The sequence below is a fragment of the Haemaphysalis longicornis genome, unplaced genomic scaffold (assembly GCF_048455015.1).
Source record: "Haemaphysalis longicornis isolate Haplotype H1 unplaced genomic scaffold, Haemaphysalis longicornis Haplotype H1 scaffold_23, whole genome shotgun sequence".
NCBI classification, from domain to species: Eukaryota; Metazoa; Arthropoda; class Arachnida; order Ixodida; family Ixodidae; genus Haemaphysalis; species Haemaphysalis longicornis.
Genome location: NW_027526306.1, coordinates 4,852,826 through 4,878,787, shown reverse-complemented (window position 1 = coordinate 4,878,787; position 25,962 = coordinate 4,852,826). Strand labels below are relative to the sequence as shown.

The following is a 25,962-nucleotide window of genomic DNA, read 5'->3' as shown; positions in this document are numbered from 1 at the left end:
TTTCCTCACTTATATTTGTAATGAAAACATAAATGATTTTTATCTCAAATAACAAAAGTTGAACCTCTCGTTTTTGTTATGCTCATACAGTGAGAAGTTTTTTTAAATTGCCTAGAAAAATATACAGACAATATGAGTAACCATACAGCATAATTAGACTTCCGCTGCATATATCTTCTGCAAATGTGACAGCAAATGCCGAAAATCTGTATTTGTCTGTCGACTACGTGGCTACCGACGCATTAGAAATTTTACAAAATGCTATTCTCACACAAAAACCCGATGTGGCATTGAAATTGTTTTATTTCAAAAAAGGGACAATTTTTACTAAACTTCGTAAGGACGTTCCTGTGGAAAACCATAACACCGGTTGTCCTCTGGATCCAGCATAATTGGGCGGCATAGCTTTCTGTAATACCGGAGACAGCATTTGTTCCTTCCGCGCTCCAGTTGTGGAATAGTGTGGTTCGTGCCATTAATATGAACAGGAGGGCCATCGAAAGGCACAACCGTCCAAATTTCACAATTATCCTTTCCATTCACTGGATGTAGTAGTTGCCCTGCATTGTTTGGAACAAGAATGAAAAAGTGCAATTTAAATAAATATATACTTGGTATGAAATATACAGGTTGTAAAAAATTAACAAGTCGCAGAAAGCGTTAAGATTACTTTAACTGATTTATCATGTGTGTACTTCAGTATGCCGAAAGAATTGTGTATAAAAACTACAGGTCACCTAAGGGGCTTTTATTTGCCCTAAATATGCTAAATGGACTAAGGTCCATAGCTTGTATTCTAGATTTTTTTTCACAAGCCAGCATTCGCATAATTTTGTAATGCAAATACATGACACAAAACACAAAAATATGGCCGGGAACGTGAGACCTAAAAGCTTAATTTTTGCGACATTACCCCGAAACATCTGATCAGTAACAACTCATGAGTGTTTCTTTGATGAAAGTGTGAGTGAAAATTCATGAGAGGGCGTGCTCAATCACCGCTTCCGTCATCGTTTTAACAGCGCAGCTTCTAAAACAAAAACCACGGCTAGCAACAACAGCGCAGCTGTTGTTGCTGGCCGTAGTGTTTGCTTCGTCATCGGAAAAACCCAGGTCATCGCTACTCTCGCCATATACCGCACACCTGAGCACACGCTTCAGGAATTGTACCGGGCGTCATCTAGACTTGCGGGAGGCGCACGCAAAAAATTACCAAGAAAGTAGTTCCCGTGCGTCCGCGCATCAAGAGGGAGCACAGGGAAGCTCGTGCTACAGACGCCAAGTGCGCGAAACCCATTGCCGGCTGTTGTAGCGCGTGCTGACGCGTTCCACTTTCGACAAAAGTAACATCCTGTGGACGAAGCGTCCTGGGACAACTCGAAGTGAGGACAGTTGTTAATCGACCAGATTTAGGGGAAATCACCAAGGCAATCCCCAAATGAAAGCTGTATGGCTTTCCTTTGTAGCCGTACGGCTGCATTCAGGTGGATATCAAACTTTCCTTCACAAGTTCCCGGAAGGCCAAAAGTGGATATAAGCGGAGAGAATTTGCAACTGAAAGCTGACAAAGACATTCATACACTCCTAAAAATCAGTCCTTATTATTGTGAAAATCCATTGTCAGAGCGTCTGTCAGCGTTGTTGAAATTTCATGGAACCAGTGGCAGTGTAAAAACGAGATGGCAGGAATTACATTGTACAATTATCAGAATACTAATGATTGCAACGGGAATAGCAGCAAGCTGTCAGACCAAGAGATACGAGTGATGTGCAATTTTTTACCTAACAATAACATCGCATGTGGTATCGACGGTATTTCCCCGGGCCCCATGAGATACATTGCCCCGGAACTTTGACGGTTGTAGCTTCATCATATACTAGCGGCAGAACTCGGCGTTGCCCAGTTTGGCAAATATATAATTTACACTACCAGGTATAACAATTGGTGAGTTATCTCCTACTTGTCAAAATTAAGTGTTTACATATAGCTACACATATACATATAGCTACTTGACACAACGTTTAAGTTATGAGAAGTTATTTTGCAGGAAACAAACTTTTCTTTTCTAAGAAAATAGCAAACACGGCTTTGATTCACATGAATGTTAGACGGATCACTCAAGTGTCAAAAGTTTTCCTCTGCAAAACAAACTATTGCCGCGATCAGTACAGGCTATTTTGTCTTGAGCCTATGTATTCTTTTAAAGGATTTAGGTTATTTGCCTTTAATTTAGGAAAATTACAGTGGGCAAAACCCTTGTCTATAACGCGCGAGTGGCATCCTCCTGACTGCACAGGAGACATCTAGTGATAACGCCTGGTTTGAGGACGGTAGAATGCGAGCTTGCGCGACCCGAATCAGCACGATGGCTATTTCCCTTGCGCTGTCAAAGTCGTCTTTGCTTCCGTACCGTCTTTTGCCGTGAGAAGCGTTGCCAGCACTGCCGGGCCGGGTGGCAATAGCAATAGTGGAGATTACCGATATTTAATACAGCGTTTGATGCGTTTAATTACGTGTAACGCTTAATTTTCGTGGTTCCGTACAGAATACACACCGGATTTTTTTGTATGCGAGAAAACGAACAACAATCACCGAAAACTCATCAGTGCCGGTGTTCTAGAGTGACTAGATATCAGTCTCTGATTGCTTGCACCGTGCATATGTATTGGGGTGTTGGCCCGTTAGCAGTGACGTGCAAAGCCGAGCGCGGAATCCGGATAGTGGGGCACGCGGTTCTAATGCAGCGTATTGGCAGAACAATCACGCAATGAACAGGTGTGCGTCAAAGCTAAGGCAGATGAAAAACTCGCTCATCGTCTGCTCAGGCGGGTAATCTCCGCTTTTGTTTCCCATCCCGACAGAGCAGGGATGCAGCGCTTATTACGGTCAAAGAATGCGCGGAAGCCAAGGCGACGGGCACAGCGAGAAGAGACACAGCCATCACGCTGATGCGGACCCTCCATGCTCACATTCCACCCATCTCAAACCCGGCGTTATCACAACGTGTCTCCTGAACGGTCCGAAGTACCCTACTCGAGCGTTATAGACAGGCGTTTTCGCGACTGTACTTCTAAAAAAATGTACGCCATCCCACCCTGCGAAAGTGGATGTCCAGCAAAGCTATTCTAAGCCACTACACCTGCTGATGGGGAAGTGTGAAGGGTCCCTCATTGTCTCGACGGGCTCGTCGCTTGCACTGCGCTTCTCTGACGGCAAATGCTGGGTCCCGAAGCATGCGCTCGACGTCTTGGGAGACCACTGCTTCTTTTTGCCTAGCCTCACGCGTGGGCTAGCCGTTGAATAACGTCAAAGCCGCTCCTATTTCGAGAGCTGCTGCAAACCAAATCTTTACAAGCACACATTCGGGTGGGGACGGGGGGGGGGGGGGCGGGGGCGCGTGAGGGTTCCCATTGGTCACCGGCGCCTTATCATCGATCACCCAGTTTCGATGCCTGCTTTGTGGTTTTTAGATGCGACACTGAGAGGAGCATCCCTTGCCGGCGGCCCTGTGCTTCCTGCGTCGTCGTCGTCCGCGTCCGCACAGCTGTGTCTCTCCTCCGCTCGCCTCCTCTCCTCTCTCTGATAGCGAACACTCTCGCCCAAACATCTGCGAGCGCGTGGGGCAGCGCATTCTCACTCCACCGGTAGGCGGCGCTGCGCGCGGCGCAAGCGCGGTGTGCGCACGCGCAGCGCCCTCTTTTTCCGCGGTCTCCTCTCCTTCGGGCGCGCTGCACATATAAGCAGAGTGCCGCGCTCCGGCCGGTCCCTCAGTCGACGGTAGTCCTCGATACGCTTGCTCTCTCTCTCTCTCTCTCTCTCTCTCTCTCTCTCTCTCTCTCTCTCTCTCTCTCTCTCTCTCTATCGCATTACCCGACGATTGCTCACGCAATTTGAGTAATCGACCCAACGCAAACGCACAATGGAACCCCCTTCAACGTCGCATCACACCAGGGTTCCCGCGAGGGGAGGTGGGCGTAATTTTCTTCTTTACACGCATACGGAGCTTTATGCTACACGACCGCCTAGCCTGACGCATGCGCTGTGCGTCTTGGGCGAGTACTGCCGGTTCCGGCTCGGTTTTTTTGTTTAGGACACAATATTGCCCGACCAACAAAAAGCTATAATGTTCCCCGTATATTTAGAATAACAAGCACGGCCTATCTTTAGAAATTGCTGAAATGTTAGATGCTGTTTCTCTGCATTTTGGGAAGCCAGTGAGATTATATTTTAGTATTATTTACCCGTATTATTGTTGTACGATACAATCTTAGTTAATTTAGAATAAATAGTTAATCAGAAAAATTCTCTGCCTTGCATGTAAGTCAGAATGTTTGCTCTAATTTTGAAACCAATACAAAAGCGCAACATTAGATTTTTTCTATCTTCCACCAATCGGCACTGTTGCTGTCTATCATAGGTCTCAAAGATATGCCGCATTATTGTGTAGTATTGTAGCTACAAAGCAAACGATAGTACCCTGTAGCTCTATGGCAATTACATGCTCGAGTGGTTTGTAAAAACGTTCTGCGTCAACGTAAGAGGGCAAATGGCTGGTCGTAATGGTCCACTCTACGCGTCGTGATCAGCTAACGATTGTAGAAGGCAGCGCGGCTCCCGCTGCCATGAAAGTGATGACAAGTTTATTTATGTTAACGGTCGGGCAAAGGAGGGACGTCTAAAGAGCAATACGCCGCATGATTTTATGCTTGTGCGATGCCTGAAGGCAATAAAAAGAGCAGGAACTATTCTTGCATGAACTGTATGCAGATCATTTTAAGCATAAGTGATAGTGTTTTTCTTTTTTTTCTCGCCCGAACACATTTGTAGTAAGTTTTGCAAGTCTGACGCCCCGAAGCTATTACTTGCTTTGAAGAGCACCATATATTGCAGGGTGGCAGAAAAATTTTGAGCACCTCGGAATCTTTACCCAGGTTCCAAATATCGAAATACAAACGTTTTTAGTTTGCGTTTATACATCCCAAAACAGTGGCAGGGGGCGGCAATCATTGCCAGTGGCTCAGCTACTGAGTCACACCAGCGAGTAACACTTGTTAATTTTTGGACTTTTTGTGTGTGGGACCTCTCTAAACACATGAAATGCAGCATTGATGAACGTTTACGGTGTGGGCCTTCAATTTTGCGGCGTGCAACAATCTTGCAGTCTGATTGCTCTCATACCGTCGTAGCGAAGGAAAGGCGAAGTCAATGTTTCATATCGCTTACAGTATACCAAAAGTGTCTCATTTGTCCTTGCATTCTGCCCGCGCGACCAGCAGCAGCCTACCATTGAAACACTGCCGGGCACACATTTTCTCATGGTGCGACCACGTATAAAGGACTGATAGTGTTGTGACTGCTCTGGAGGAGAAAGTGCGTGAGTGGTTACTAAGGTGATCTCGCGTGAAATAGAAAATTCCTGAATCACATTGACCGCGTATTTTCAAGAACGCGGGGGGGGGGGGTAGAATCATTTCGGCGGGAACCAGTAACCGTTCTTAATTGTTTTGACTCAATTCTGGTTCGGGTTCAGCGATCTCAAAAAATAACGGTACAGGGGAGGATGTGGTGGGTCATTGAAAAAGGTAAATTTAAAAAGGAAGAAAGTGGAGATAAAATGCCCGCCGGGTGAGATCCGAACCCACGACCTCCAGAATACCGGTCTGGTGTGATGACCACTACGCTACCGACGGTGGTATTTTCCCCTCCACTTTCCGGTATCACTTCCCACCACATCCTCCCCTTCGCTTTCAGAGGTTTTCTCGGCTGACAATGCTTAATTCTGTCTTATTTCAACGAACCCGTCATTTCCTATTCTGATTCGCTACATACATAGCGCGGGCTTCTCTTCTGGCAGTCTTGGTGCCACAGGGAGCTTAAGATGGTTCAACGCTGGTCGACCACTCTGGACATGTCGTAGACGTTAACCTTTTGTGACCCTACCTATTTCCTGTTCAATTGCTAGCTTCTGTGAAATGCTCTTTTGTGCCCCCTATCTATTCTCTTGACCCGCGGGGGGCACACCCATCTTCGCTTCCCCGAACTAGTCTCCGCAGTCACTGAATACCTTACTGTATACTCTTCCCTTTCTTTTCAAACCGCGGTTGTCCAGTTTCCCCCATTGTCTGAACTTGCAGCCCACGCGGCATCCGTTGACCCGTCATGGTGCAACCTTGAACGCTGCATTGTTAACACGACCCCTTTTTACTCTCTAGCTCCCCGCCCCCCTTTTTATTTTTCTTGTTTGTTTGTTGATGTTGTACCGTAGGCGTAGCCTGACTGTATGCACACTCCCCATTTCCGAAACATTTCCGCTCTTTCTCACAGTCTTATGCAAACCTATATAAGAAATGTGTTCAAAATGTTTGCGACATCAAAATCATGTAACTTTACTCTGATGAAGGCAAGTCCCGTTGCCGCTACGTAAGTAAACATTGTTTGTTATTGTTCTTGCTGTGTATCCGACTCTTTACATATACTATATATATATATATATATATATATATATATATATATATACAGGGTGATCAAAGTTAAGTCGACAGGTTTTTTTAAAATTAGATGCTTAGTTGTACGTGAAGACCACCTCTGCTGTAAGGCTACGCGCCCAGGGGGACACAGAATGACGTGATAAATATTGATGTCGGTGGCTTAATTAACTAAAATTGCATAATTAACTTTTTAGTGACTGCAGTAAACAGACTTGTTTATATTGAAAAGTTGGGCGCAATGGTGTTTCTACACAGTTTCATTTGGCAGAATTTTTCTAGCGCATCTGTAATTCGAGATATCGAATTGCGAAATTTAATTGCTGTTTGCGTGATTACGCATGCAAGGCGGTGGCAGCCGGCGCAAAGCTCCTCCCTTTCGTGACGTACCTGCTGCGTACGAAGTTTAGTTTGACGACGGGGTGGAGGCATAGGCAAATGTGATAACTGACACCGCTTGCGTAATCGCAAGCTGCAGTTCTTCGAACCGCTATCAAAACACGGAACCGATCGGCATGTCTTGATGGTAGAAACTGCAATACCGAGATAAGAGATCCAGCGCTGAAGGCGGTGTGGGGGAGAAGGAGGAGGCTTTGCGCATGCGTGATGGTATCTAGATGAGCGGTCACATCGCTAACTTGGGATAGGCAAAATAAATTCAGTGTTCAATTCTCAACATTGAAATCTTTATTGAAATCAACAAAGGTATTGCCTACGCTAATGAATTCTTTGCTGTGGCATTGGGACAAGAATGAAGAGGCGGATGAGCAATAAACTATTTACATGAGCTATTTACAGTAGTTGTTCCAGCGCTAATGAGTCCAGCTGACAGCCCGAGACAAAATTACGTCGTAGTTTTTTGTCGATCAACCATTCGCGTCATCGAAGTGGCCAGCTAATATTGGTGCAGCAGTATTTAAAAGTCGTCGTTCTCACCCACCACTGCCGGGTCTTTATGGAAACCTATTAATGTATCAGTGCTTTAAATAATGTTCGAAGTGCTTCCCTTCGACAGCAATGCAAAACATAAACCGCTCTCGCACTGACTGGGTAACTCTGCGCAGTACTTCTGGTCGGATGCTCGCACAGGCAGATGTTATCCTGTTCTTCATATCGTTGATGTCAATTGGCTCCGTTGCGAACACTTGATCTTTCACGTAGCCCCAAAGAAAAAAGTCGAGCGGAGAAAGGTCAGGGGATCTTGGTGGCCAAAACATCGCTCCTCCGCGCCCAATCCACTGTCCTGAAAAATGGCGGTCCAACCATCTTTTTGCAGAGGTGGAGAAATGCGGTGGAGCTCCGTCATGCTGGAACCATACCTTTCGCAAGTCATTTAAGGAAAGATCGCAGGCAAAGTTGTCGACGACAATACTAAGAATTTCTTGGGTGTACTTTTTGCTGTCGAGGTTGCCCTCAAAAAAGTAGGGTCCAATAATCCTGTCTCCTTGTATGCCACACCACACATTCACACTCCAGCGAACTTGGAGCTTGTGTTGTCGCAGCCAGTGTGGGTTCTATTGTGACCAATAATGGGCGTTGTGAACATTTACGGTGCCATTCCGGCAAAACCGAGCCTCGTCTGTCCACATTACTCTTTGTAGGAAGTCACTCTCTTCTTCAATTTTGATGAGGCCCCAATTGCAGAAGTCCAGCCGCCTTTCGAAGTCTGCCTCACTTAGGTCCTGGTGAAGGCAAACATGGTACGGATGCAACCCATGCTTTTTTAGCACTCTTGCGACTGTTCCGAAGCTGCGTCCTGACTCGTTGGCAATTTGTCGGATGCTGATTTCTGGCATAGACGTTACACACGCGAGAACATCAATTTCGAAATCTTCATTGATGACGGTGTCACTCTTCTGACGCTGACGGTGGACAGAGCCTGTTGTGCAAAATCGCCGGAACGGGGTTATAAACGTTGACCTAGACGGAAGTGGACGGTGTGGGTACCGAGCCCCGTACAGCCGCGCCGCTAACAGGGCGTTTCCATCCGTCTTGGCCATTGCAAGTACCACGTCAACGTTTGTTTCTGTTGAATACCTTGTGCCGGTGGAAGCAGCCATTGCAACATAGCGGGTCTCAACGCTTTTCTTGATTGTCGTTCGACGGGCAGCGCTAATAAAGCATCAGGCCACGGTCAAGAAGCTAACACTCTGACAAGATAATTTCCCACAGCGGTTTCAAACCGCACTGAAAATGTGCCGTAAAATTATCTTCCGCTCCCAGCTGTAACCCGGTAAAGGTCACTGCGCATGTCACACCACACTGCTGTTCTTTGACTTCAAAAGCCAAGACGATAAAAGCAATAAGTGTGCCACTTATCGCTTTTGCCTATGCCTCCACCCCGTTGTCAAACTAAACTTCGTACGCAGCAGGTACGTCACGAAAGGGAGGAGCTTTGCGCCGGCTGCCACCGCCTTGCATGCGTAATCACGCAAACGGCAATTAAATTTCGCAATTCGATATCTCGAATTACAGATGCGCTAGAAAAATTCTGCCAAATGAAACTGTGTAGAAACACGATTGCGCCCAACTTTTCAATATAAACATGTTGGTTTTCTGCAGTCACTAAAAAGTTAATTATGCAATTTTAGTTAATTAAGCCACCGACATCAATATTTACCACCTCAATGTGTGTCCCCCTGGGTACGTAACCTTACAGCAGAGGTGTTCTTCTCGTACAGCTCAGCGGCTAATTTATAAAAAACCTGTCGACTTAACTTTGATCACCCTGTATATATATATATATATATATATAGTAACGAAATCAGGGGCTCGTTGAGGAAATACAGAAAGATATGTCGGAAGTCTAGAACGCCAAAGGAGGCATAGGGGTGTGGTTAGGCTCTTTTTTACTACGTTTAATGAAGTTCACATTTTTTAAAAATATACAGAAGAAAGCAAGAAAAACACGCGCCCAGAGTTGGAAACGAACCCACGCCTTTCGATTAGATCTCGAATGCCTTACCAATTCGGCTATCTGGGCGACTGTGCTGTCCTTCACTTTCTGGGCTATTTATATTTACTAGAAGTGTATCGGACGCTTGAGGGTGGTAGCCAGCGCCACTCTGACTACACGGGGAGAAGGGGACCTTCGTTTCAGCCCCCGGGGCGTGACTCGAACGTCTACAGCCTGTCATGAGTGGGTAACTGGCGGGAAGCCCTCTTATGCTACCTAGGCATCAAGGCTGCCAGAACCGAGACCCTCGCTAGGCTTTCGCAGAATAATATAGTAATGAAATCAGCGGCTCGTTGAGGAAATACGGAAAGATATGTCGGCAGTCGAGAACGCCAAAGGGGGCGTGTTTTTCTTGCTTTCTTCTGTATGTTTAAAAAAATGTTAACTTCATTAACCATAGTAAAAAAAGAGCCTAACCACACCCCTATGCCTCCTTCGGCGTTCTAGACTGCCGACATATCTTTCTGTATATATATGTATATATATATGCGCGCTTAACCACATACATCGAAAACGAACAGTCCCACACTTTGGCAATTCAGGCCATACTTGGTGGCCCCTTCTGCAGAGAATAAATTTTACGGAAATATGAAATCAGGAATATTTATTACGCGTAACTAGCGTTTGGGTTTGGGCAAGTTGCTTCATTATTCAACCGTGAAACAGCGCTTAAACAGAGATAGTAAGATAGGGCACAGACACGACCGCTGACTATCAACTGAGCAATATTTATTGCTTGAGGAAATATAAATAAAAATTAAGATGGCGTCAGTCCCGGGCGTGAAACTGCCGGCGCATCTACTATGCCATAATACCTCCAATCACATGTTCAAGCACTCCAGTTCTTCCTTATACAAGGCTACCAAAGAGGTGCTCATCCAATCATCGCCACGCTGGGTTATCTCACACGTTTCGTAGAATTCGCCTGCGCGTGTATCACGAAATCTTTTGAGAACCTTAGTGTCCTCCAAATGCGGGGAGAATTTACAGGCCTTGCAGTGCCTTGCCAAGTTGCTTCCTGTGCCGTATTTGAGGCAGTACGCATGCTCCTTCAGGCCCTCGTTCAGGCAACGCCAGGTCGGCCCCACGTACACACGACCACATGCGAGGGGCGCCTTGTACACGACGCTGTCCCGGCAAGCGACGAAGTTCTTCGCGTTCTTGGTCATGCATCGCACGTTTGAGCACCCAGGCGAGTTCCACTTAGCACACAAACTTCCACGTTTGTTTGGGGCCGAGAATACCTTCGGCACACCTGCTTTTTCAGCGACCTTTTTGATCCTGTGGGATACCTTGTGGATGTATGGTATGATGCTCAGGGGCTTTACCCGCTTTTGTTGGGTCTCGTGGGTCAAGCAGACTTTCTTCAGGAGGATCAAAGATCAAGGCCTGTGGGTAGCGTACCCACCGCAACTGCCCCACTTGCGTGTTCAGGCTGCAGTCCATCCCGTGAAAACATGACCGAAGAACGGCGTTCAACTTATATGACGAACTTGGCACGACAGCAGTAGGTCAAGAAAGCGCATAGAGCCTGCTTCGGGAACTTCCTTGGTGAGCTCCAGGGGCTTGAGGGCGGACACAAACACACAAAAAAGTTCATGCATGTGTTTGAACGTCGTTTCCGGCGCAGCCTCAAAAAGGAGAAGAAAATCGCCCCGGTACCAGAAGACTTGCACCACACCCAAGTCATGTAGACAAGATTGAAGTGTCCAGACAAAAGCATTAACACGGGGATCTGCATTGGCTCCTCCTTGGCACCGGTCCTCAGTGACTTGCTCGTCGCCGCGTTCCTAGCTTACGATGCGTGGAATTGCCCACCCCGCACTCTTGAACGCCGTGGTTCGGTCGTGTTCTCACGGAATGGAGTGCAGCCTGGACACGCAATTGGAAGCGGTTGCGGTGGGCAGGCTTCCCACAGGCCTCCATCCGGGGCATTGGCGAGGCACTCCTAAAGAACGTCCGGTCGACCCACGAGAGCCGAGAAGAAAAACGGAAAAAGCCCCTCAGCGTCATACCATACATCCACAAGGTATCCCACCGCATCAAAAAGGCCGCTAAAAAAGCAGGAGGGTGGACCGTGTTCTCTGCGCCGAACAAACTTGGAAGTTGGTGTACAAAGGTAAACTCGCCTGGTCGCTCAAACGGGCGATGCATGACAAAAGCACGCAAAGCGCTTCCTGGCTGGCCGTGACAGCGTCGTGTACGAGGTGCACCTCGCATGTAGTCGTGTGTATGTAAGGCAGACCGCGCGGTGCCTGGGCGAGCGCCTAAAGGAGCATGCGTACTCCTGCAAAATCGGCACAGGAAGCAACTTGGCAACGCACTGCAAGACCTGTGAAGGCTCCCCGCGTTTGGAGGACACTTAGGTGCTCGATATGTTTCGTGATGCACACGCACGCGACATCTACGAGGCGTGGGAGATATCCCAGCGTGGCGAAGATCGCGTGAGCACCCCTTCGCTAGCCTTGTATAAGAAAGAACTTGGGTACTTGAACATGTGACTGGAGTTATCATGGCATAGCACATGCGCCTGTAGTTTGTTTATTTGTTTGTGTTTCTTTTTCACGCAAAGGTGTGACATCATCGTATTTGTCCTTTATATTTCCGCAAGAAATAAATATTGCGCAATTGATTTTCAGCAGCAGTGTCTGTGTCTTATCTTACTGTCTCTGTGTAAGCAATGATTTATTACGCGCTCAAGGTAAGCACGCGGGTATAATCTCTACTGGCGCCTGTAACGCGAACGTTTTAGCGCTCGTTAGGCAGGAAACGTCATAGAGGTTTTTTTCTATAGTCCGCATCAGGATTTTCAAGGTAGGCGTTAGACTGATCCTTAAACCATAAAGACGGCGCAACTCGGGAGTTGTGCGGCCCATACACTTATGAACTGGAGCACCGGCAAAACGTAGGTTTGATGGGCACCGCGCGGATTATGGGTGGTATGCTTTTCCTAACGTGACCTTGATTGAACATCAGCCTTGAGGAAAGCTGCAGTTGACGCCGGCAAAGAAAACAACATGTCGGCGGGGCCATATAGGTTGTGCTTTCCGTCATGCATTGTCAGTGCATTTTCGGCTGAATTACACATTTTTTTCAAATTCGCATAAATCACTCTGGAATGGATAGGCGTGTCTTGCCTATTTACAGCTTGTAACGATGGCTTCCCGCAATGCCTCTGTTCTAGCATTCCAAATTTTTCTTGTTGTGGGTGTCGAATTCAAACAGCGGGTAAAAAATCGCGAGCATTTTAAATAAAATTATGTATGTTCAACGAGAAACTTTTCGCAGTGCATTTTATTATTAATTACCCTATTGAAAACACAGAAAGAAAAGTACCAATTTTTGGCTTGGAAGTGTCCAACATGTTTTTATTTCATGCATAGGAGCTGGTATTTTAGTATTCACGTTTTTTCAGTTACGCACCCGCGTAGAAAGACCCGCGTTTGAATTAGATTTTCAATTCCAAGCTTTTCTTTTTTGTGCCCGCAGCATTAAATATACCGTAATTTTAACCCTAAGATGTTCTAACGTTTGGGTTATTATGAATACTATAATTTTAAAGAAAGAGGTATAGGAAACACCGTTTTGATGTTGGATACAGGTCAAAGAACATAAAATATAAAAATTGTTAACAATTCCCATTTCCTAGCATCCTTGCAGCAACCATCACAGTAGACGTTTTTCAGTCACTGATTTTGAGCACTTACCATTAACGTTGCGTTTGACTTCAGGAATTCTGACAATGGTACAGTTTTTATTTGAGTACAAGTGTACCCACATCGGCGGCAGGAGTGGATAATATGGATCAGCTGTGGGAGAGAAAACAAGCGCTTAAGATCTACATTATTCCAAGAAATAACACTTTGGTGTTCAGGAGTCATTAGGATAACTTTAATCCTCCCACATTAAGACGACTTGCGCGATGTACTATGTATTGCAAAATGAATTTACACAACATAATCCCGAACAAGCCGCCGAGAAACAAAATAAAAGAACCTTTTATTTCGGTACTTACCAAAGGACAGGCATGGAAGCTAGGTTAATGGTTTGCTAGGACATCTTGCGCGAATTCAGCGGCGCGAAGTTAACAATCGGAAATAGTACTAAAAATCAACCACCGCTAGTCTCTGATTCGTTTGTGCAGTCAAGGAAAAATGAATTACGAAGTTTCAAATATGAACCAGAACAAGGAAAATTGAAAACTACTGCACACTGCAGATTGAGGCCCAATAATGGCGCGCTGTATGCATGGTCGGAAAGCCACCATTCCCAAATTTATTTTTATAATAATTCATGCGTCACTAGGACTTGCACGGAAAAACAGTGCGCTATTTGTGCGTCTGGTTCATATTTTCGGGTTCGCGTTTCTTTTGTCCATTACTTTACATTCTATTCCTGCCCGTGTTTCCATGCAGCGCGACGTTACCCTGTTCGCGCGTGCTGGAAAGTTTGTGTAGAGGTATTGTTCTTTGCGACACAGGCAGGCTTCCTGGAACACGTTGTTACATGTGCCTGCCGCTCCGGGCCTACTGTTCATACGGAGAGATGCACCTGCGAAGCCGATTCTGCTGACTGCGATCTCCTCTCCACCTCTCTCAGGCTCAACGTCAACCGCTACTGCAGGCCCTCACCAACTTTAGAAAGATTGTACTGTTTTCGGAGCGTGGGCAAAATCACTAGGAAAGTGAAGGACTCGTGATGGCTTGCGTTTTTAAATCCAGTGCTTTCTGCGGCCGATAACAGACCGCATCGGGCTTCTGTTAGAAAGGCTACTCAGCTGAAGTCATGTTGTAATTTTGCTCCTGAGGGTATTGTTTTGCTTCGCCCGAGATCACCTCTCGCTATGCAGTAAAAACAGTTAAATTTGCCTTACACTTCTTGTTGCCATACCCAAGACAGCAACTTTTGCTGGTCGCTCGACCCCCATGACGGCGGCAACGGAGCCCTGTTTGGGAACTCCTTCGGGAATGTAACACCTGCTAACTTTGTATTGGTGTGCAGTATTTGCTGGTAAGCATTTTCGCACGCTATACATTCAAGTCGCAATTGCCGGGTTTCGGGCCCCTTACCAGTCTAACTGCGTTCCACCCTCACTCGAACTACCGCATTTTATCGCGACACATTTTACCACCACACTTTACTTTAGAAAGTAAAATTTCTAAGGTATTCACATTGACCATTTGCTGTAAGAAAATGTAACCTACGCGAACTTCAATAAATTACAAGAAAATCAACTATTTTGTTTGTTGTTGCAAATGTACTAGCATACTTGTAGGCGGGTCCACGATACGTATGCAAAAATATGAACTTAATGGAAGCAGCGGCTCGTTTGAACGTATATCGTACACGTTGTAAGATATCTGAATCGTGCTGTCAACCATGCCGGTGGCTCCTTTATGTTACTATGTGATGGCTTGGCCACGCCCTGCCATACGATCCTGTCGCTCGGACAATCATATTTTAGAGCAAATTTTATTGCGTTTCGGTGGCTTTCACAGGAGGTTCTTGTTTATTGCGGAATGTTGTCGATCTTACGCTGATGCTGTTTGTCGCCCTCGGCCACCTGTATTTCGTAGCCAGGAATCACTGTATTACCCTCCAATGCCGCGTGATCGGCCGCCTCTGGTGCAATACTCCTCACCAACAATCGACTAGCGGTGAACCTTCAGTCGACGTGTGCTTTGCTACCACTGCGGAAAAGCCGTCCACATCTGCAGTTGGGGCCCGTAAAACCGACTATGACAACGAAAGAAGCGTAAACCCCAACACAATGCAAAGACGCAATGAAGACCATGTGCCACGGCTCTATCAGAGCACGGGTCCACACATAACGCTGACGTCACTGAATACGAAGACAGTGGTAAGCTGTGACGCCGGCCTAACGTGGCGAAACCTGGTATTACAACGAGGCGACGACTGCGACGCGTAGCGACAGAGAATCAACACGCAACAACACCGATACAACAGCTGGACGCGCTCGAAACTTAAGGACAGCGATGTCTGACGTCCAGTTATTTGTCAATGGCCATGACGCAGTGGCGCTTATAAACGGAAGCCGACTACACAGAGATAAGCGGATCAGTCGTGCCGAAGCAAAAGAAAGAACCACGACTTGAAATTGTCCACAAACCCACCTATCAGGTGGCAAGCTCGTCACACCAAGTGGAACGTGCACGTTATGCGTCGGTATCAATGGCATCGCCGGGCCTTCTGCGTTGGTCATATTGCCCAACTGATCTCGAGATGTATTTCCGGGAATACCTTTGTTGAGCCTGTTAAAGGTCCCGCTGGGTGTGCGCCAGTCATGATCCTCATCGTAAAAACCACCTGTGGAATTAAAGTAAGCCCCATTTCGGGCAGCCATGGCCACTGTCGCGCTTCCGTCATTCTTCTGCAAATATGTTTGCGCCATTAACCCCGGAAGAGTGAACGCGTGCTACGAAGGGGACCACCGATATCGTAGAACCCTGTGATTTTGACCTGTCTTGACCGCCGTTGAGTATCCAGTGCCGCCCTCAGCCGGAGATCGCGATGGCTGGCCTTAACAAAGTTACGGCCATTAGCGACAAATTAAGTCAGTACCAACCGTAAGTGTGCAATGAATGAGCTGCGCGGGAACCAACGCATCTTTCGTGGCACCATGACGAGTCTGCTCAAGGCAGCGGCAGAGCTTCTGTAAGTCCCCTTTCAACCTTCGCACGATTTGTAAGAGGCCATTGACCTTCTTGCAATCAAAGACACCGCACTTTACGGGACGGACCGAAAAATCGTACAGATACTTGAACGGGACGAACTAGAACAGGACTTCTTCGAAGTCTTAACGTACAAAAGAAATATACATCGTCCCCTCAACTGGCTCTGTTCAGCTTTGGTGGGTCCAAAAATGGCCGGCATGGGACACAAGAGCAGCAGCACTGCCGGCAAGCCAGATTACCCTCGACCAGTGAACATCGTGTACAGCGGTGTCAGCCCAGCAATCCACTCATACGGCCTCTCTTGCTCCGGCTCACGCCCATCAATACCGAAATTGTCCTGCCGAAGCTGCAGGTTTCAATTATCAACGCTGCTCCACGCGGGGGCAAAGGTGTCGGTACCATGTCGAGACGACGGCCCTCAGTCACTCGAACGTTGTCGATACTCACAACGTGAAGGAGTCAGATACGCCGACAATCATGTCCATCAGTCACATAAAAGGAGGCGGAAACGTACTGTAGTTTTTCCTATATCACAACATCAGTTACCTCGAATATAGATAACGCGAAGATAGGAGCTCGTCCGTAGGACAAATGCTCGAGGACGTCGGCCTTTTGTTCAGCACCACGTGCGACTAGGGGAAGCACTTGTTGCCTGTAACAGAGCACGAGATAACGGTAACGAAAAATATCCTGCGCATTTCGTCCACTGGCGTCTGTGAAGTATCTGTCAAAGAACAAGCCACCGTTACAACCCGGGGTTCACCCATCCGAAATCTCGCAGTATCGCCGAGTGCCCTCCCGAAAGATAACTGTGAAGAACACGAGGCTACGCCTGCCTGTCGGCTACTTCCCTCCAAGAAGACGACAAAATACTTGAGGTAAATGACGATAAGATAACGGTAGAGACTCCGCCGTATGGCTACGGGCACAGTTCCAGACTGCATGAAAGGCGAATTGTTACTGGACCTTCCTGAAAGCCGTCTAGCGCCAATCTTATTACTCCAGGAGGCTTCCCCCAAACGCAAATATGAGTCCTTCCGTCTCCCTGAAGCTAAAGAGATGAACCAAGCTTGCTGAACCAACCTTGCCGACTTCTCGCGTTTGCTCCGAGACGAAGAGGCCTGGCTTAGAAGCACCAGAGCCGCATTGCGAGCAGGCGAAAATCGAGGAAATGCGCTCCTCAGGAACGGGAATTACCGAACATAATGCCCAAGAAAAGCGCAAGATTCAGTTAAGAACACCACTTGCATCGCTGCACCACAGATGCGGCAGCATAGAAAATTTCAAAATTGCCGGACCCTCCCTAACTACAATTTCTACAGACTTGCCACATTTCAGATGTTTTAGTGATCTGGGCGCACAGTTTGGGGGTCGTCCGCATCGCCTTGGTGACACTAGGCTGTGCTGAAAGCTGCGAAATGGCGCATGCACAGATGGAAATGTAAGAAGTGAATGATTTGACGAGTGCTTTGAATAGATTGTTCATGGGCAGAAAATGAACACCTAGGATTGCGGGCGTATCGTTCACGGGCGCGGGCGCATGTTAAATCTCCCCCTGAGAACGCGCCAGTCATGATCATTACTGTGCAAAATCCACCCGTATCATTAAAGTGATCAGCGCCATTTCGGGCAGCCACGGCCACAGTCTCGCTTCCGTCATCCTCCAGTAATAGAGCTTCTACGGCGTTAAAATAGTTTTACAAGACGATTTGATCAGTATTTTAACAGAGCACGCAAGGAGCCTGAAACCGAACACTGAACAATGTGCTACTCTTAAAGATTGGCGATGACTTTGCCAGAACGTCTGCCAATGACCACGGCACAACTCATTCTGCTGATTGCACGAGCTTCACTGTTGGGAGTGCCCACATTGCCTTTGGGTCACGGCTTCTCTGCCGCAAAAGCCATTGTGTAATTGAAGCAACGAAGGCCTGTTGTTTTGGTACCACATATTATTGGGTAGTATTAGTATCTCCATTAGGATCATCTACTGCGTTGCTCTCAAAAATTGGACGCGAGTGAATTTGTTCTCGTTTCCGACTTTCAACAAGTGTGAGACGGCGCTTGCAAGCCTGCTTACTCATTTTACGTGAACGCAGCGCTATGGCACTAGAAACAAGAACAGTGGAAGCCTTCGCTACCCCGCTAAAGGCTGGTCTTTCTCGACTTCCAAATTACGACAGACGCCCCTGAAGAAGCAGTGCAGAATCAAATTGAAGCGTATCGTTGATCGAGTTGGTTACTGACTAATGAACTCATACTTCTAGCGAACTTTAACACAGTACAAGGCAAGTGTTTTGTCTTTTCTTTCTTCGTCCTGTGTTAAAGTTCGCTAGAAGTATGAGTTCATTAGTCAGTTCATAATCACCGAAGATGAAGCCGGACATGCGCCTCAGTCACCATGCCGAGTTTCGGCCCACGATCGCGACGTTATGTAGACAAAAGTTGAAGACATGTTCTTGTACAACAACCATAAATCCACCCGAAAGCCCCGCTGCCCCATTTGTACCAGCAAAAGAAGACCACATTATCGGGTATTGCGTTTCACTAAATAAAACCACAAAAGGCGTTTACCTACTGCCACGCACCAACGACGCCCTAGACCACCCCAGCCACGCGAAGTATTTCACTTTGATGGACATAAAAACATGGCTCGAAAATCCATAAACGACCAAACTGACTGACAGAAGACAGTATTTATAACACAGGACGAACCATCTGAGCAAAAGGTGAAGCCGTTTGGAATGTTCCCTGCACCAGCAACGGTTGAAAGAGTCATAGAGTCAAAATCCTCGACAAGGCTACCATGCGTTTTCCTAAATCAGTTTTATTATTTTTGGCGATTTCACCTTCCCGAGCGTTGACTGCTCTTCACTATCCGTAGCATCAAATGCAATAGAGGCAAACTCTTTTCTTCAGACCTGCCTTGACTTCTCGTTAACTCAACTAATTAACTTCCAAACTCGTCGTTCAGCGACGTCTGTAAATATCCTTGACCTAATACTTTCCAATCACCCCGACCTTTGTTCCAATATTACTATCTTTGACGGCCTCTCGGATCATGCCATTATAACTGGTAGCATTATTCGTCTCTTTAATTCCAAAAACCACTAGTAAAAAATTAGGTGCTACGCCAGAGCCGATTTTGATGCCATGAACACTCAACTGTCTTGTTTCTTTGAGCAGTTCTTCAATACTTACCATTCACGCTCCACTGAAGAAAATTCGCTCACGTTTAAAAAAGCATTTATTAATGCGATTGAGTCATGCATTCCGGTTTTAACCATTACAAACAGTTGTGCAGTGCCTTGGCTCACTCGTGCCCTTCGCCGCTTGAACAATAAGAAAAAGGGCTCTTTACAGGTGTAATGATCCGAGGCTGTTCACTTGGGAATCATCCTTTTATTCTGTTCCCCAACCTTCTCTTCTTCCCCTGCCCCTAGTCCTGCCTTCATCGTCTTCGGCTCTCCACACTCTCCGGGGCCCTGTTTTCGTCCTTCCTCTGTGTGTAGGGAACCACGTTGGTGATGGCCGCGACTTCCACAGTCCCGTTGCCCGTCATGTACCACACGTTCTTCAAAATGCCATTGGTAGATGCTGTCTTGATAACTTCGAAGGGCCCGATAGGTCTGGTTTTTGAGTTAATACATCCTTTTCGCACCAAGACCAAATCGCCTGGAGAAATAGCCGGAATACTCGTGTTTTGGCGCCTGTCGAAGAAACGTTTCATCGTCTCCCTATACTTCATTTCACTCTCGACTGTCCTTTTCGTTTCTTGAAGTTTAAGCCTTGTCGTCAGACCAAGGATCTCGTCAGCGGGCAGGTATGATGGCTTACCAAAGGCTGCATACTGAGGGCTGCACCCCAGCGCACTTGTGTGCGACCGGTTGTGATGCGTGACCGCCGCCTCCAGACAGCACTTCCAACCCCCGGGAAAGTTAGGGTAGAAGTGGATGTACTGTTTAATATCTCGTATGGCCCGTTCTGCAAGACCATTAGCCTCCGGGTGATATGGGGCTGCAAACTTGAATGTGATGCCTCTGCTTTCCGCCCAGCGTATCATTGCTCGGGTCCTGAAAGCAGGTCCATTGTCGGACACAACGTATTTTACGCCATTAAACATCTCTCTGTTCAAAAGCGCTATTACAGTATTTGCGTCCTCCTTTTCTGGTTTTGCAGCCACTATCCTGGAGCATTCATGGATACACAATAAGAAAGACTGTGTCCTTCTTACCCCTTCACCCTTCTTTTTGAGCTCCGCAAAATCGAGATGCACTGTCTCAAATGGTATTTTTGAATGGACTGGCAAAGTCATTGCATTCATTTTCTGTTTGTATTTGGCCTTGTTGATTTGGCATGAGTGACACGAGCGGATGTATGCGCTTACATCTCTTTTCATGTGTGGCCAAGTGAACCTCTTCCTGATCTTGTAATAGGTTCGCCAGAAGCCGTCGTGACCTCCTGACTCTGGACTGTCGTGTTAGAACTCCAGAACTTTTCTGACCAGTGTAGGTGGAACGTGAAACCGTCCATCTACACACTGTAGTTCTTATGTTCCTTCCCACAGCCTCAGAGCCATCAGTGCATTTACTTCTTCGCCAGTCTTGCAGCTTATGTCAATAGGAAGACGGGAAAGGGCTTCAGCATCTGAAAGCAACTGCCCAGATTGGTCCAATACGTCGAAATCGAACTGCTGCAATTCGCTGATCCAACGAGAGACTCGTCCTTTAGGTTGACTGTCATGCAGGAGATATGTTAGGGCCTGGGGGTCGTGTAGTTTTCGATCGTTTGTAGCCGAATGTCCTCGTTGGTATAGGACGGCGCCTGCACCATAGTGAGAAGCGTCCGCGGTGAGCTCAAAAGGAAGTGAGAAGTCTGGCAGGGTGAGAACGTGGTCAGATGAAATGGCTGACACTAAGTCGTGGTACGCTTTTTGGCACTCTTCTGTCCACTGGAAAGCCGTACCCTTTCGAAGCAGGCTTGTTAGTGGCTTGGCACGAGCAGCGAAACCCGGAATAAAGCTCCGGAAGTGTCCTGTCAGACCGAGAAAAACTCGCAGTGCGTGTACGTTTTCAGGTCGCTTCATATTTCGTACCCGTTTAACGGACTCCTCCTTCGTGCTTTTAGTGAAGCCATGCAGCACGCGCCCGAGAAATGTGATTTTCGGCTTAAAGAACTCACTTTTCTTAAAATTGACTTTCAGCTTGGCTGCACTCAGGGCGGTCAAGACAGGGGTCAAATGTTCCGCATGTGAGCTATCATCCTTGGAGTACACTATAATGTCATCAACATAAACATTGCAAAATAGGCCCAAAAATGGTTTCAACACCCCATTCATCATCTTCTGAAACCAGGCGGGGCTGTTCTTCCACCCGAAAGGTAGTCGGTTGTATTCGTACACGTCGAAGGGCGTGACAAAAGCCGTGTACTGTTTGTACTCTTCCTCTAGAGGAATCTGCCAAAATCCCTTGCACAAGTCTATGCGAGAGAAGACGTGGCAGCCTCCCGTCTCTTCAATGATGTTGTCTATTCGTGGCATCGGAAATGGGAAAAGGTCAGTTTGTCTGTTTAGAATCCTGTAATCTGTGCAAAAACGCAATGAGCCATCTTCTTTTAACGCTAATGTAATGGGGGAAGCAAATTTGGAGACTGAGGGACGTAATATTTCAGCTTCCAGCATGTTCTGCAGTTCTTTCTTTAGCCAAAGTCTTCTTTCACGGGACATATTGTAAGGCTTTCGTCTAATGGGGGTTACATCAGCAAGCTTGAAAGGAACAGAGAATTTTGTTGTTGCTGGCGGGTAAGTACCGACGCAAACGAGCTCTGGAAACTTCAGGCGAACGTCCTCCTCACACCGAACAAGTCGGTCTGTTGTGCTCAGGGAACCGCAGGCCTCTATGTCAACGCAGACATTATCATTCCAGTATACGTTTATTTTAAGTCTTTTCATATCAGGTCTTGAGAGTAGAAATTGGTATTCGCACCCATTAACAACTAAGGCGTCGATCTCTGTGCTTTGACCTTGGTACGTCACCTTGGCTTTTATCCACTCATCGTAAGGTTGTCTTCTTCCGTCAAAGCCCTGTATTTGTACTGGTCTCCCTTTAAGAATATCATTTTCAGACACAAGTGACTTGTTTATAACGGACATGGAAGCGCCACTATCAACTAGTGCTGTGACGTCGGTGCCGTTAACTCCCAAAGTTATGAAAAGAAGATTTAATGTGGTGAAGTAAACAGTTTCAATTTTTGTCGTCGGGTGGGACTGATCACCCTCATTTATTAGCTTTTTTTCTGGGTTGCTTCAGCGTCACTATGTGCTTCGACTTGACGGGACTCATCCGAGGTTATATTGTTACTGCAGGGAGATGCAAGGTTAATGACACCATGTTTTCGGTACGAATTTCTTTGTGAACCCGATGACACTTCGGAAGTTCCAGACCTCTGTGACGCTTGCCCGGTTTCGAAATTGAAACGTCGCGTACCCTGCATTCTCCCAGGAGCATCTATGCACAGGCCTTGAAAGCACTGCAAAAGTTCCTCGATTGTCTTTGGGGACTTAAGCTGCACCTGCTTCTGAAGATCCTTAGGCAACCCGTGAATAATCAGTGGCACAGATGAAGACTCCGGGAGATTAGAATCAGCCATTTTTAGTAGGCGCCTTTTCTCGTAAAAATACTCCAAGGGTTTGCCCGATCGGTATTAATAGAAAATTGCACGGTCCCACCTTTCCACGGGGTTTTCCTTGAACGCTGCAAGAAAGCTTGCCTTCCAGCTGTCCCAGCTGTCTGACGCGTGTGTGGAGATGTGCAGCTCATACCACTTCTTTGCAAGTCCCGTCAAATACAGCCGCATGTTTTCCACTCGGTCGGTACCTTCGTGCCAGGAGTTCTTCTCGGATGCGTATTCATAGGAACGAATCCAATCCTCAGGACTTGAACTCTCTCCGTCAAACCGATCCGGCTTCACCATTTCTGTGCGCTGTCTTTGTTGAGCTTGGACCGTAGCAATGAGGGTCTCCATGAGCTGCTGTTGCCTCTCTGCCTGCCGTTGTTGCTCTTGCAGAATCAGAAGAAGGCCTGGGTCTATGGTGGTAACGTTAACATTCGGTGTCGCGTTCGTGTTCCCTGACGCCCTCATGGTTGGCTCCATGAAGTATTCCTGGAACTCGGACAGCTTCACCCTGAGCTTGAAAGAAGACTGGGTAGTCAGGTCCTCGGTTGTCTGGCCGGACTTCTTTGCCACCCAGTCACACAGTTGTGGTGTTGTGATGCACTCGGGCAAGACGTACGGCACTTCGTCGTCGACTTGGCATGACGAGAAGTAAAACTTGCCTTGTGAGTTCCGCGTGGCATGCAGAGTAATCCACATAGTGTCCGTCTTTGGTACCCTGTCGGCTGCGCCAATGTAATGATCCGAGGCTGTTCACTTGGGAACCATCCTTTTATTCTGTTCCTCTACCTTCTCTTCTTCCCCTGCCCCTAGTCCTGCCTTCGCCGTCTTCGGCTCTCCACAACAGGCAAGCAGATAAAAACAGACACTCGGTATCTTAGCTGTGCTATAAAGAGTGTGACAAGCAGTATAAGTCCCTTCTTAAATCTACTCGTCGCAATTTCTACACTAACGACTTAACATCCATGATAAGTAACAACCCTAGTAAATTCTGGCGCGTAATCAATCCTAAAAGCCACCTTGCATATCTATTGCAGATCATAACGGCAAAACTGTTCCGGAATCAGAATGCGCGCAGATACTTAACAACTCATTTGCGTCGGTTTTTACTTGTGAAGACGTATCTTCATTACCGATCACAACTGGCTTCATAAAGGGCATGATGCCTGAAATCGTCATTACTGAGGGGGGAGTCTTATATTTACTGAATTAACTTAAAATTTCATCGACATGTGACCATATGGGCATTAAAAATACAGTTTTAAAAATACCTCCTTAAGCATTGCTCCAGTACTAGCAGCACGTTTCACTCAGTCCTTATCTGAGGGTTCAGTCCCCAATGACTGGCGTATAGGAAAAAGTGCACCTTTCTTTAAATCCGGTGGTCGTTCTTCACCACTAAACTACCGACCCATCTCTCTGACTAGCACCATTTGTAAAATTATTGAGCATATCATACATTCTCAAGTTATTAAGTACCTAGAAGATCATAACGCAATTTTTAACTTCCAACACGTTTTCCGTCAAGGTTACTCGTGTGAGACCCAATTGGCCGGATTTACTAACGATTTATATACTTCAGTAGACTCTGGGTTGCAAGTTGATGCAGTCTTCATTGATTTCTCTAAAGCCTTCGATCGCGTTCCAAACCATAGACTACTCCTCAAGCTAACTAAATGTAATCTACATCCTGACGTTCTAGCTTGGATTCAAAATTTCCTTACATCTAGACTTCAGTTTACATTTGTTAACAATCACGCATCTGCTTTCGCTCAAGTGACATCAGGGGTCTCTCAAGGTAGCGTATTAGGCCCATTACTTTTTCTAGTCTACATTAACCCTTTCGGCCCTGGTGTCCTATATTTAGGACATTAACCAAAAGTTTTCTGGCAATTTGAGAACAAAACGAAAGTAGGTAGTTTTCTGGGAAATAGTTTTCTAAGGATGCCCCTGCCCATTCATATAACTATTGTTCGTTTTTTGCTATAGCTGAACACATGAAAGAGGAAGGCATTGCAGTGAAGACCAAATAGACGTCAGGGTGACTCCAAGGACTGAAGTCATAGTTAGATTACATGGCTGTCAATAAAAAAATATTTGCTCTACCAGCCTCAATTTTTGTATGTGGGTTAAGTTCTTTCCAAAACTTAGGAAAACAAGCAAAAATATTTTTTCACTCAACTTTAAAATTTTAATTTCCTAATGACTTAATTAGTTGTAATGCCTGTGGATCGCTAATTACATGTATCACAAGCTCACTTTTTTCTTTGTAAACTAATAGGGTACAAATATTAAAGAAAACACATAGAAAAAATCTTTTCAGTAGAAATAAAAATTCAGGGCTGAAAGGGTTAACGACCTTCCCTCTTGTGTATCATCTCGTGTTCGCCTATTTGCCGATGTCCTTGTAATTTACCGTACCATTTCTTCTGATACCGACCGTTGCAGTCTCGAATCTCACCTTGATACTATTAACACTTGGTGCTTAAGCTGGTTGATGCCCTTAATTTATCTAAAACAAAGCAAATGTCGTTTTCAGGTGGAACCCTCTATTTTTAAACCTCTTATACTATAAGACAAAATGCAATAGAGGTAACGAACACGTGCAATCATCTTGGTCTTCACTTCAGAAATGATTTAACATGGCAGCACCATATTAGTGTCATCCTTGCCTAAGCAAACTGCTCTTTAGGACTACTCAGGCGTAATCTGAAACAAGCCCCATCTCATGAAAAAGACTTGCATACGTCACCCTTATTCGTCCAAAAATGGAATATGCCTCTGCAATCTGGGATCCTCATCAAGCATATCTCACAAATAACCTCGAGTCATTACAGAAACGTGCTGTTCGCTTCATCTTTTCTGATTATTCTACATTTTCAAGTGTCACAGCATTAAAACAGCGTGCTGAACTGGATAAGTTATGCGTTCGTCGCACATATTTCCGCCTGTCCTTTTTCCATAAAATCTACTTCCACCCAACACCTCACAGCGATTTCTTTCAGCCCCCATCAGCCATTTTTCCACGCAGGGATCATCCCAACAAAGTTAAACGCCCACTATGTCACTTGTCCTTGTATGCAAATTCATTCCTACCCTACACCATATCTGACTGGAACGATTTACCCCCATAAATAGCAAGTCAAACTGACA

The 25,962-nt window shown here is 46.4% G+C and overlaps 1 long non-coding RNA gene across 1 annotated transcript in view; it reads right to left on the bottom strand.

The window, feature by feature from the left end:
• Positions 1 to 285: 285 nt before the first annotated feature.
• LOC144172526 (uncharacterized) overlaps positions 286 to 25,962 on the bottom strand; it is a 39,641-nt gene continuing 13,964 nt past the window's right edge. Inside the window, exons 2-3 of the long non-coding RNA XR_013323033.1 lie at positions 13,150 to 13,251; positions 286 to 560 (exon numbers count right to left, since the gene is read on the bottom strand). This is a non-coding gene — a long non-coding RNA (uncharacterized LOC144172526). The remainder of the gene's footprint in view (positions 561 to 13,149; positions 13,252 to 25,962) is intronic.